The sequence below is a fragment of the Triturus cristatus genome, chromosome 7, assembly GCF_964204655.1.
Source record: "Triturus cristatus chromosome 7, aTriCri1.1, whole genome shotgun sequence".
NCBI classification, from domain to species: domain Eukaryota; kingdom Metazoa; phylum Chordata; class Amphibia; order Caudata; family Salamandridae; genus Triturus; species Triturus cristatus.
This window is the reverse complement of record NC_140590.1, coordinates 517,937,163-517,949,921: the sequence shown is the minus strand read 5'-3', so window position 1 is coordinate 517,949,921 and position 12,759 is coordinate 517,937,163.

Sequence of the window (12,759 nt, the reverse complement as noted above, 5' to 3'; positions counted from 1 at the left end):
GAAGAAAGTAGGAAAACACATTGTGATACTGGAGGATGACAAGTGTTGGAACAAAGATAGAGTATCTTTTGTGCATGGGGGCTAACAGGAATGTAAAGAGGAATCTATAAAAATGAGGATAGTAGCTGAGTCCAGCCTATACTTCTCATGTATTTCTTCCTCTGTCTGCTGGAACAGAGTGACGCGCACTCTGAAGACCCGTTCCTGTTGCCTCCTTCTCTGTGCTGCTGCTTGAATCCGCATCCTCCTGGCTATTACATACATCGCTGCCATTGTGGAAGTCCCTGTTACATTGTGGGCCTTCTTAAATAGGTTGCACCTGGTTTCCACCTGCTTTGAGTTGGTGGTAAAATTCAGGTGTAAAATTGTGATTTTAGTGGTTTCGCATTTTGCGAATTTTTGTTACATAAATTGCGAATTTGCAATTTGTAATGAGGGTATTTGCGAATATCGCAAATTGCACTTCGGTATTTGCGAAGTCGCAAATGGATATTCGCAGAATGTGGGACTCGCAAAATAGGTATTCGCAAATTTTGCGAATACCTACTTTGCGATGCAAAACCCTGTTATACATTGGAAGAGGGTATTTATTGATCGCAAACACCGTTTTTTAGCGATTTGCAGCGTTTGCGATTGCAAAATACCTTGATACATATGGCCCAATGTGGCCATCTTGCAGTGGTCCTATGTTGCATTATGGTAAGCTTCGCTGTGATCTGTAGCCGGGTCTGGTGGCTCAGTGGACTAATGGATCCACTATAGGGATCTGTGTTTGACTTCAGGGTCACAAGTTCAAATCCCAGCAGGTCCACTCAGCCTTTCATCCATCTGAGGTCAATAAAATGAGTACCATTGAGTTGGATAACAATAAACATCTGTAATCCAGCACTAAGATTCCTCGGGGTGAACATGCGCTTTACAAATACACATGTTATGTTTTGTGGTGCAAGCAGTGACATGTGCAACCGGCCTCCTCATATGAGACAGTGGGTCTGCGATACTGGTGAAACTGGCAGTGCAATAAATGAAAATTCTTGTGACTACCTATTATAATTATTGCTGCAATGGAAAACATCAGTCAAGGTTCACTCTATGTAAGGTGGTGTATACTGCTATAGTGTGCTTCTCCACAGTGCTATTTATTTGGCAACAACTCAGAAATTGTTATAGAGCTCATTAGGAGGCAGAAAGTTAAATTCATACTGTTCAATTCTTTGGGATCTTGTGATAAGGGCTTCTGACTGTAGAGTTGTTGTAGCTAAATATTCCTTGGGTGTAGGAACCAGAATTGCTACTAGAATATACCAAAGTGATGAAAGGAGTTGTGCTATCTGCACCAACTTCATCAGTAACTGAACTTTTCCTTTGGATTAGGAACAGAACAACAAAGGATTTGAAGTCTACCTGGATGCCATAGGAGGGGATGTATTTAAGGAAGTATGAAATTTGCACTTCTCAAACATAGCTTGGTTGCTGTGTGGAGAAGCAAACTTAAACACATGACGAGAGAGAAGTGACGGTGGGTGAAAGGGAAGATCATGTAGTTCATGAGTAGGCATCAGCGACTAGGATGTTTGATAAATGGTTTAACTCTAAAAGAAGTTAATTTAATTTTTTTAAAGTTCGCAGATGGCTGGAGAATTGATTGATGCTTATGTTGCATCCTTAAGCTCATTGGCTGCCACCTGCAACTACAGGATTTTGTAGTATCCTGCATTTGTTAATGTAATATATTTTAGACCTCCTGCTCAGCCAGTGCTTGTGCTCTGTGCTTAATAGAATGTTGGAGTCTTGATGTGCCTCGGAATGTTGGGACACAGAGAGGTGAAGTGACAGTTGATGGTGGGACTCCCTTCACAACTCAACTACCTGTTGTACTGGAACTTTGCAACATGTTACCTGCTTGAATAAATGATCTTTAATTACATCCTTCTTCCGTGGACCTCCTCACTACAGATTTGAAGATGAAACAATCAGGCATCAATAGACAGAGAAAACAAAAACAAAAAAGGTGCAAGAGAAACTATTGTCAACTGAGGATCAGGACTTCGAGCATACAGTGCCTATTGGGAGGAATGCTGAATGGATCATGTAATTTTGGATCAACAACTAAGTGCTATTAGATTTCTCCTGGCTGCTTTTGCGCTTCAGTCAGCTTTGCAGATTACATATAGCACCTGGAATATTAAGTTTCCAGTTTATAGACAGGTGTAGAGATTAGGGGCCATATGCAAGGAGTGTTTACGATTAGGTTATCAGTCGCAAACTGGTTACCAAATTAAAAATTGCATTTTGTATTCACGAAAGTGATTCACTTCTCTATTTTTGCAAACCGAATAAATATCGACTCATTATTTTTGTGGCTCCAAATAGCGAGTCACTTTTTGCAATCTAATATTACTGAATCGCTATTGCAATGTATGAATCATTCGCAAATTGTAACTAGTCACACAATGGTCATTTTACATGTGCAATTTACCACCAGGATGAAACAGGTGGTAATCAAGAGCAACCTAAATAAGCAGCTCCAGAATCCATCACCATCTTCCCCAATGGCTGCTTTGTACATGATGGTGAGGAATGCAGATACGGGCTGTTTTACAGTGGAGGAGGAGACAGGAAAGGATTTTTAGAGTTTTCCAACAGACAGAAACGGACATTTTTGATAAATCCAGCCTAGTTTGTGTGGAAGCAGAACCATACTCCAATATTCAGGACACCCCAAAATTTAAGATCACGCACAATTTACCCCAGAGAGTCCTACCCCAAGTTGATCATGCGCTATAAGGCACCCTCCCCACCATCAATTTAGCAGACTAGCAAAATAAATAACAAAGCTCACGCAATATCTGAGTTCTAGATCAGGGTAAAAACGTTTTATTTCAGAAAATTCTCAAAAGTCAAAGGATAAAAAATAAATGCCATGAAGGCTCAAACACAGAGTTAAACAGAGTAGTCAAAATTAGAAAAATTCGAAGTCCTAAATGAGCAGCAAAACCATAAGGAAATTGAGCAACATCTCTAGTAAGAAATCCTAAAATTCTGACTTACTCCAAAATCAAGGGGTTCTTATACACAATTATTTCATAACAATTTAGAAAAGGTGCACATCTATTTATTTATTTATGTATGTAATTTGTAGAGTGCATGGCTATGTAAAAAAAGGTATCCTAGCACTGAGATCCTCATTGAACCTACCGGAATTACTGAAGCCAAGGGTGACTGTTAATGAAACGATGGGTACAACCACATTTTGAGAAGCTTACAAAAAACTGTAAGTGATATGCATGTTCTCAATGATGGTGTTCCACACTTTTGGTTCCAAATATGCAAATGTCTGACCCCCTTGGCGGGTTATCTTGACTCTGGGTACTACAGCCAACTCCAGATGGCTAGAGCGGTGCAAGCCTTTAGGTGTGTACCAGGACACCCGAGGTCTCAGGTACATAGGACCTGTTTTGAAAAGTCATTTATGCATATAGCATAAGGCTTTAGATTGAACCTAGCGTTCAAATGGCAACCAGTGAAGGGTGTATAACCTACTGGTTGATGAAGGTGGATGAAGATGCTATGCAGCCACATTCTATATGGTGTGAAACCGTTTAAGCAGAGAAGTAGCAACACACATGTATAGAACATTGCCGTAGTCCAGTCTGGACAGTACAAGGGCCTGGACTACCGTTCTTTGAGCAGGGACCAGAAGGCACATCAAGATTTTCCGTAACCACTTAAGGATATCAAAACCGGATAGCCACTACTTTGTTGATCTGATGGCTCATAGACAGCTTGTCATCGAGCCATACTACCAGACCTTTAACCACATGTACTGGTGATGGAGTAGTACCCATAGCAGATGGCCACAGATGAGGACCCAACAGGTGGAGTTGGTTACCCACCAGCAGAACCTCTGTCTTGTCCCTGTTCAATCATAATGAGTTTCCATTCATCCAAGATGCAACTTGGGCAAGACAGATGTTAAGAGATTCTGCCTTGTGGTTATCCTGAGATGATAATGATACCACAATTTGGGTATCATCTGTGTATGAGAACAATGGAAGCCCACTGGATTCTACAAACTCAGCTAATAGTCTCACATGTAGGTTAAAAGTAGGGGGTTCAGGGTCGATCCCTGCAGATCCCTGGAAACTAGGTGGTGTGGGTTAGACCTATGATAACGTGAATGCACCTTAAAGGTGTGGTCTTATAAGAAAGAGCTCAGCCATTCCAGGGCTGTGTCCGCACACCTGTATCTCCTAGCCTGGACAAAAGAGTGGAATTTAGTTGAACATTTGTTGTGGCATGACCACAAGTAACTTTCTTGGCAAATTATAAATTGCACGTCACTTTTTAAGTACCTAGGCCCCATCCCATTCTAAGGAAGCACCCTACATCTTCCATGTTATTGCTATTCCGAGATGTCTAAACTAAATATGCAATATTTAAACAATCACTATTCACAAATGGATAAGACTAGGCCCAGCTACTGAACTATAGCACAACAGGCTTGGGAACTTGCAACATTTAGGAACACTAGAAAGGTCATTCAGAGCACATCACGATATATATATACATGACATCTGCCTGTCTTTGTTCGGCAGAGCTTTTCGAGAAGGCAAGATGTGTAGATGGACCAGGTTGTAAATACAAGAGTTAATGAGCAGCATTAGAACAAAATCAAAAAGAGATTTCATAAAAATATGGCACAACTAAGATAAATGAATAAACGCACTTCTTTTCATCATGTTAAACTCTTTTCAACTGCAATCATATTATTTTAGCATATGTATATTGGATCCACCATAAAAATCATTATTAGCCATCATTAATTTTCCATGAAAATATGAACCCAGAAAAGACACCACTACAGTAGTTATAAGAAACTGGATTTTTGATTCAGAGGGGATAAAACACTTCTCAAGAAACAACCAAAATCCTTGGTAAGGTGAACCACAAATTCATTAAATGTACTAGTGCCTAACCCTCTGGTAGCTTGACACGAAAGCAGTCAGCTTAACTTAGAGGTACTGTACTAAGTATTTATGCAGCACACAAACTGTAATAAAGTAAAAACACAGCACAAGAGATATCCCACACCAATTTAGAAGAATTGAGCAAAATGTAGTAAATAAAATAAAATGAGATCAAAATTACAAAAATCCAATCAATAGAATCAGAGATTTGCAATTTTAAAGGGTTCCTTACAAATAGCCCCAAGAAGCAAATAGCGCTAACTGTGGGTACTGTAAGTACCTGGTCATGCTACACTGGCACAAAGTCACAAGTTCAGGTCATACACAATGGAGTAGGGCCGGATACGGGACCAGGTTAGTCCCTCTGAAAAAGATACCTTCTCAACATCTACCACGCAGATTTCAAAGCTTCAGGATTTCACAGGAGATCAACTGATGCCAGCCAAGGCTCCAGGCCCAAGGGAGGCCCCTTTGGGGATCAGGAGCTCACTCCAGCAAAAGCCAGCAAGGCTCAGGAAGGCCCAGTTGCAGTTCCAGGCAAGTCCAGTTGCAGGTCTAGGCAGGGCCAGTTGCAGCAGGTCAGCTGGGCAGTTGCAGTGAGGTCTCTGGAGCTTATTGTGTCCCTGTAGCTCAGAACAGGTCAGCAAACTGACCCTTGGGGCTACTCAGGTTATCCTGGGATGACGTATATCAGACCCAGACTTCCTTCTCGGAGAGCAGGGCAGACCTCAAGCGACAGGGCAGTCCTCTCAAGAACAAGGCAGGCTTCAAGCAGCAGGGCAGTCCAGGGGACCAAGGCAGGCTTCAAGCAGCAGGGCAGTCCAGGGGACCAAGGCAGGCTTCAAGCAGCAGGGAAGCTTTATTATTGCAGGTGTTTTAAACACATAATTAAAAGGCATTTTCATTTACAATGACAATAGCTCAAAATCTTGCAAATGCGAGACATATTGCATTGCAAATGCTTGTTTTTAAAAGACCTATGGGCAGACGTCAGGGGGAGGAACTGAAAGAGCCCCTGTTGCCTTAAAGAAGTACCAGTGGTGCTCATCGGCATCCATCTGCACAAATTAACTGATTAAATACATAAACAAAGCTGCTCCCCCGCTTTGTAATGAGGCATGGGAACGACAGTGGAGTGGTTGCAAAACTGATGATAGTGGCAAAAAATGTTTAGGAGACCATAGTCAGAGTCAAATCTATGGCAACGTAACTCAGGGTAGTCATCTAGAACCCATCATTCAAGGGGGTGCTGAAAATCCTCTAAATGCATCAAATACTGCTCTATTGCCGTGGGAGCACTTAGCTGTTGCTATTGCCTAGGTGCTAGACGCCTGCGCCAGTCTCGAGCAGCTCCTCCCCTTCTTATGCCCTCTCTGACCATTTGTATAATTGAATAAATTAGTGGGATTGTATCATCCAAGCTCTCGACTGATGTTTCAGTCAATTAGGATACAGGGAGATCAAGACTCTGAAAGTAGCTTTGGCAATTACTTTCTGTGAAGAGAGTTTTTATTTACTGTTTGCATCTGGCCTTCATTCAGGCAATGCCAGGAGTGGTAATGATTCTGCCCACTCCAAATCAGCAGGTTTTGCAACCACTCCAGTGTCGTCCCCATGCCTCATTTCGAAACGGGGGAACTGCTTTGTTTCTGTATTTCATTGGTTAATTTGTGCCGATATATGGTGATGGGCTTCATTGGAACCCCTCCCAGCCGTGCGAGTGTACTCCCACATCTCCTTCTTGGCCAGACAATGCCCCCCCCCTTTTCTCTCTCAACATTCAGAGGACAACAGTGTATGGTGCATAAAAGGCCACCGTTCATTATTTCAAAACATGGATCATACATTTTGCAACTTACTGGTTGGTCATTCGAAAACCCATGTGTTCTTGTTATACTTCACATTTATCCGTGACATTGTCCCCTTTTGTTTTCGCTTCCATTTCTAGCTGACAGCACTAACGTTGTGCTGTGGCCCCGTCTGCAGGGATCTTAGTGTTTGCGGTTCTAGGCTTCCCGTGCTACCGACCTTGTGGGCGGCCGTCACACCTGGCCTGGGCTGCAAGTGCTGTTCCGCTAGCCCTGGATCCTCGCTGACCACTCCCCTGCTCACCGTGCCCCTGCCGTGTGGCATCCTTAGCACACTGTCTTAGCAGCCCTTCTTTCCTGGCTGTCTTTGTGGGCTGTCACCTGCTCCTCCGTGCCCCTGCTGTGAGGCGTCTCAAGGCCACTGTTAGCAGCCCTTCTATCCTGGCTGTCTTTGTGGGCTGTCGCCTGCTCCTCCGTGCCCCTGCTGTGAGGCGTCTCAAGGCCACTGTTAGCAGCCCTTCTATCCTGGCTGTCTTTGTGGGCTGTCGCCTGCTCCTCCGTGCCCCTGCTGTGAGGCGTCTCAAGGCCACTGTTAGCAGCTCTTCTATCCTGGCTGTCTTTGTGTGCTGTCGCCTGCTCCTCCGTGCCCCTGCTGTGAGGCGTCTCAAGGCCACTGTTAGCAGCCCTTCTATCCTGGCTGTCTTTGTGTGCTGTCACCTGCTCCTCCGTGCCCCTGCTGTGAGGCGTCTCAAGGCCACTGTTAGCAGCCCTTCTTTCCTGGCTGTCTTTGTGTGCTGTCACCTGTTCCTCCGTGCCCCTGCTGTGAGGCGTCTCAAGGCCACTGTTAGCAGCTCTTCTATCCTGGCTGTCTTTGTGTGCTGTCACCTGCTCCTCCGTGCCCCTGCTGTGAGTGTTCTCAAGGCCACTGTTAGCAGCTCTTCTATCCTGGCTGTCTTTGTGTGCTGTCACCTGCTCCTCCGTGCCCCTGCTGTGAGGCGTCTCAAGGCCACTGTTAGCAGCTCTTCTATCTCGGTTACTCTTTTCCGTGGGTACCGTTCTGTGCTGCCTCCGCCTTGCCCTCTTTCACTGCCTTCACATCTGGGACTACCGTACTTTTGATGTGGGTGGGTGGGTTTCCAAGGCATGGTCAGTTGTGGGCTGCCTGCGGTAAAAGTACGATGTGTAAAAAGAACGCAAGCTGCCAGGGGTTAACAATGGACCTCTCATGCAATATGGAAAGTGAAATTGTGCGCAGTGAACATCTGGGATGTGAGTACAAAACCTGTCACCCTCGCGTCTCAGGGTTACAACAAGGCTGACTAATTTCCTTTCTCCTGATTCCATTGAAGTAAGAAACCTTGCCATGTAGGTGTGTGTGGCGGTTTCAGTGCAGCACAACAAAAGGGGCATTTTTACAAAACCTTTTAAATTTTGAAATAGAGAGCTGGACACAGGGTGCACTGGCGAATGCAGTCTCCCAACGCACTCTGTTCTTGTATTCTGTTTCAAAATTGAAATAAGTGGTATTATTGCACTCCTAGGACCGGTGTCTGCTTTGACGCACTAGAAAGTAGGGATTTGGGACATTGTGTACATTGCAAATACACACTGAGCTGGGAGAATAAAGGCGGCATACAGAGTCTAGTTGTATTGTAATTAACTTTGCACTTCGGCCACTTCAAGGCAGTGTGGTTAATGAGGAACAGCAGCAGTAGAAAGAGAGGAGGGGGTGAAAGAGGTGCAAGGTAGGACACCTGATGGTGCTTTATGCAGTCACCTGCATCACTCTAGGCTGAGCATGGGAATTAGAGAGTGCAGCATCTTCTCCAGCAGGGAGCATGTAACGGACCACGGCACACACGGAGCTCAGGTTTGCACATCTTAACTCTTCAACATGCAACCGTTAACTGAACATACTGCGTCACAAACTTTATTAACCACACCCAGTCACACCCAGCAGATTACTAATAGAGAGAGTCTGCCGAGGACCACTAGAAGCCTCATACACCTAACCATAGGACACAACGGAGACAAGTTTGTGTGCAGTGCGAAGGAATAATAAGAGAGGGGTAGGCAAGGATACCAGTAGGACGGGCAATGATTCTAAACATATAAAGTGCTTGTAATGCACTTAACGCTGTTGGTTCCGTCAATGCACTACACTCTCCTGGGGAGCTAAAGGAAAATAGTAGGAAAAGTGGCAAGTGAGAGTGAAGTAAGAACCAATGAAGAGGAGAGATGAATGGAAGGTAAAGTCTTAGAGGTATCAGGTGATAAAGGCGCCTTTGTACTCCAGCCTGCAGATGTTAGACCCACCCCACTGGCTGAGCCAGACAGAAACTGAGCAAGAGTGAGACATGTATGTAGGCATCTCTGGCCTGCAATATCACCAGATCAATGATGTCTGAACATGAGCTTTTAAATGATGCGTGTGACCCCTTCAGTGGTAGATCTGACCTCTCTGGTTCTCTGCCCCCTGACCTGTCTTGCCCCATTGTGGGATGGACGGGGCCGTGGAGCATAGCTCCCATCCCTGGCTGAGCCCAAGACGTTTCTTTAAACTAGCAATTTACCCAAAGGCTTTCGAATGCCATGCTCTGTAATTCAACATTTTTCACACCCTACGTTATTAAACAAATTAGACTTAAACTTTGAGGATGAGCAAGTGTGGAGGGACATGAGTGGGATTGGACCTCGTCTTCCTTGATTGTTGGCGTGGATTAATTCATTCAGGGAACCTTTTCACAGATGCTGGGTTTTTGCACACTTATAAAGTGAAAATTGTGCTGCAAAATCCACGCTTTAACCCAATTGTTTCAAAACCTTCTCAGTGGGTGAGCAGTCTTTAGGAGTGCAGCGTCTCTTGCTTCCCTCACTCATTGCAAATCGGCTTTGGTCATTGACTATAAAGGCAGCAACAGTGGTGAAAATGGGCAGCGCCTTTGGGCAGCCTCCTCAGAAAAACTTTGGCCCCCTGCACTTATTTGTTTCTCATATTAAGCACTACTGAAGGCGGAGCCTCAGCCCCCTCTGCTGTCAGAAACATCTTGCTAGAGGGCCATCGACCAGAGAACCAATGGCTCAACAATGTCAAAAGGCCAATCGTGTTAGCTCCTGACGTGATTGCCATGCAAGGCATCAGTTTCCAGGACATGAAAAAAAATTGACCTTTGTACCGGAAGAGGAATTCCAGGGCATCAGGAAAATAGTATTTTTGGTTTTCCGAAACTAAACTCTGATTCGAGTAGTTGTTTCTGCAAAACAAACCATCATTCTGACCAGGATTGCTTGGCCGGGAGCATCGCTGTTTCGCTGAGAATGCTCCAGCCATGTCGGGGAAAAAAGTACTTGAGGCAAATGCAGGGCCAACAGACCCGCCCTTTCTTGCAGCTGGCTCATCATGGCGCAAGTAATGCCCGCATCTCTAGTTTGAGAGTAGGTTTGACAATTGTAATTTCTGTTGAATAGCATCACATACTGATGCACCAAGGAGGGCAAGGATCGCTGTGACCAAAAATTCCCATCCAGTTGGGAAGTTCTCACCTGCCAGAACTTGCCATCCGGAAATGTTTTTTTTTCCAGTGGTTCTTTCTTGTGAAGAATTTGATCCTAAGTTCAGCTATGTTTAAGGAATTGACGTTAAGCTTCCTATAAACAAAGACAATTACCTGAGTTTTCGAATAGAACGTGTGTGGTTCAGCAGTTTGGCCTGGACTGCTTCACCGGCTGGATTAACTCCCCTGCCTGGATGATAAGCAGGACTGGTCACCCCTAGATTTCCTGGAAGCGGAGAGTATTAGCTTTCTCAGTTGGAAAACTGTTTTCCCTGTCAAGAGAAAAGTGCATCTGGAAACTGGCGCAGCTTTCCCAACATACCACAATTGATGGCTGGTGAACTTTGAACGTGGTGGGGCGTAAATGCCGGCCTTAATTTGAACAGAGCAAGCAAAGCTAACAAACCAAACTTCCCCTCAAAGGGTTAGGGAGACGGGAGTTCTCCGCTCTAAAATAATTTTTAAGATATGCGTGCAAATGGCACATTTTACAGCACAGTTTATCCACAAACTGGTTTAAAATCCAAAGATTCTGAAGAGACACTGATTAAATATTACAATAAGTTTATGGTGTGACAGGAAAGCCCTAGCTTTCCTAGGACTATTTGTGGTTCACCATCCATAAGGAAACTTTCATAAAATGTTGGAAAGGTAATGTCTTTTCATCAGTTTCCTTATGTATTAGATTTTGTTAAGATTACCCAGGTGCCACTACCATCTTTGATCATGGCTTACATTGTATTGCCTCAAAGATCATCAAATGAGAACACTGACTTCTCAGTAAAGGTGGGCGAGTCAATAAATTAAAAGGGAGAGCTGAACCAGAGTTCTGGCTTGGCTCTAAAATCCTGTGCACACGCCATGAAACTGTTTGACATGAAATTCGTTCAACAAACATCATTTAAAAATATAAAATTCCTCCAAAATTAAAAAGTGTGTTTCTTTGACACGTAAAGTGTTTCACCGTAATACATTGGATTATATCGATACATTGAGAAGCATTTAGTAGAAATGATAGTTTTTAAAAACATACTTCGAAATATTCATGCCCTCCACCCCCACCAACGATGAAGCCAGTAGTGAACCAAAAGGAAAGCCATTTGTCATGTTTACCCTAAATGTGGCATAAAATGTTATACATGGGCAACATTAAGGTCTTTTAGAGAAAAGAGAGGTGTTTGTAGACCAGACATCCCGAACTCAGGTGTTTGAGGATGCTGTCATATGTGATGATGAAGAAAAAGGAGGAATGGCGAAAACAAATAATTGCATAGGATTACACAATTTGTTCAACGCTGAAACCAGGTTTGTTACATGTCTTCCATGTTTCACGCTGTGAATTTTGGGACATGGAGTGAGAGCAGTGAGTGGGAAGCAGAAGCCACATACTGTTTTCAATGTTTGTCTCTAGAGTTTATTCAACTTGTATTTACCCTTAAAGTTGCATGGCTGCGATAGTGGGATAACTTGCAGAGTCGAAAGGATTGTTGCAAGCTGAGTCAAACTGAAAATGTATTTAAAATTATTTTTTCTCTGAAAGACTCTGGTACCATTACCAGGAGCAAAAACATTTATTGGAGAAAAAGATTTAGACACTTATTAAAGAAGTGTTAATGGACGATTAAGGACAAAGCTTTGTTCATGGCCGTGGGAGCTGTCACTCTCTCGGCCTTGGGCTCTATATTTCTGATGTGATTTAATTAAGGAGGGCTCTCAGTAACAGCTGTTTATTTTTTCAATGCTAAGCACATGCCCCTTTGCTAAGGATGCCTGTCTGCCTGGACCCTACCTTAGAATGTGTCTCAGAGGAGCAGCATTGGAACGCGCCACATCAACAAAAGCAAATCTTCACTCGGCACCCGGAAGAGGAGTCCAGAGTTTGTTTTTCTGCTGATGAACATGAAACGTCTGAGGTCATCCACGCGACCATGAACTGTTATGCAAAGAGCCCATGGAGCTAGTTTTGGTGGCTGCTTTACTTCCCTGTTTTCCAATGGAGCACAGCAAGTCTCGCTGGGTGATTTGGGGATGGCTAAGAGAGGACGCGGACATGTGCAGAAAAAATAGTACACACACTTAGCAAGAACCTTAACACATTAAAGAAAAGAGAGTCATTTTGCCCTCTTTGCTTTAGTAGCAGAACGATGATTTTTTTGTTTCTCTCTACTGCTCTGTTTATTGATGAGTGGGCGTAGACCTTGCGCCACTATTAATGAGCTGCCACTGCGATACTACTGGGAGTGTTTGTAAAAAGGAAATAAAATGTGAAAGTATGTTCATGGGCAAAGAAATAAATCTCTGCCCATACATTTGTTTTTCTTCCTGAATTATTCTCAATTTCACTAAGGATGGCAGGCTTTTTTTAGATGAGCAGTGGGCATAGTTGTATTCGTTCAGTTATGACATAACTGCCACAAATTCCAGCAG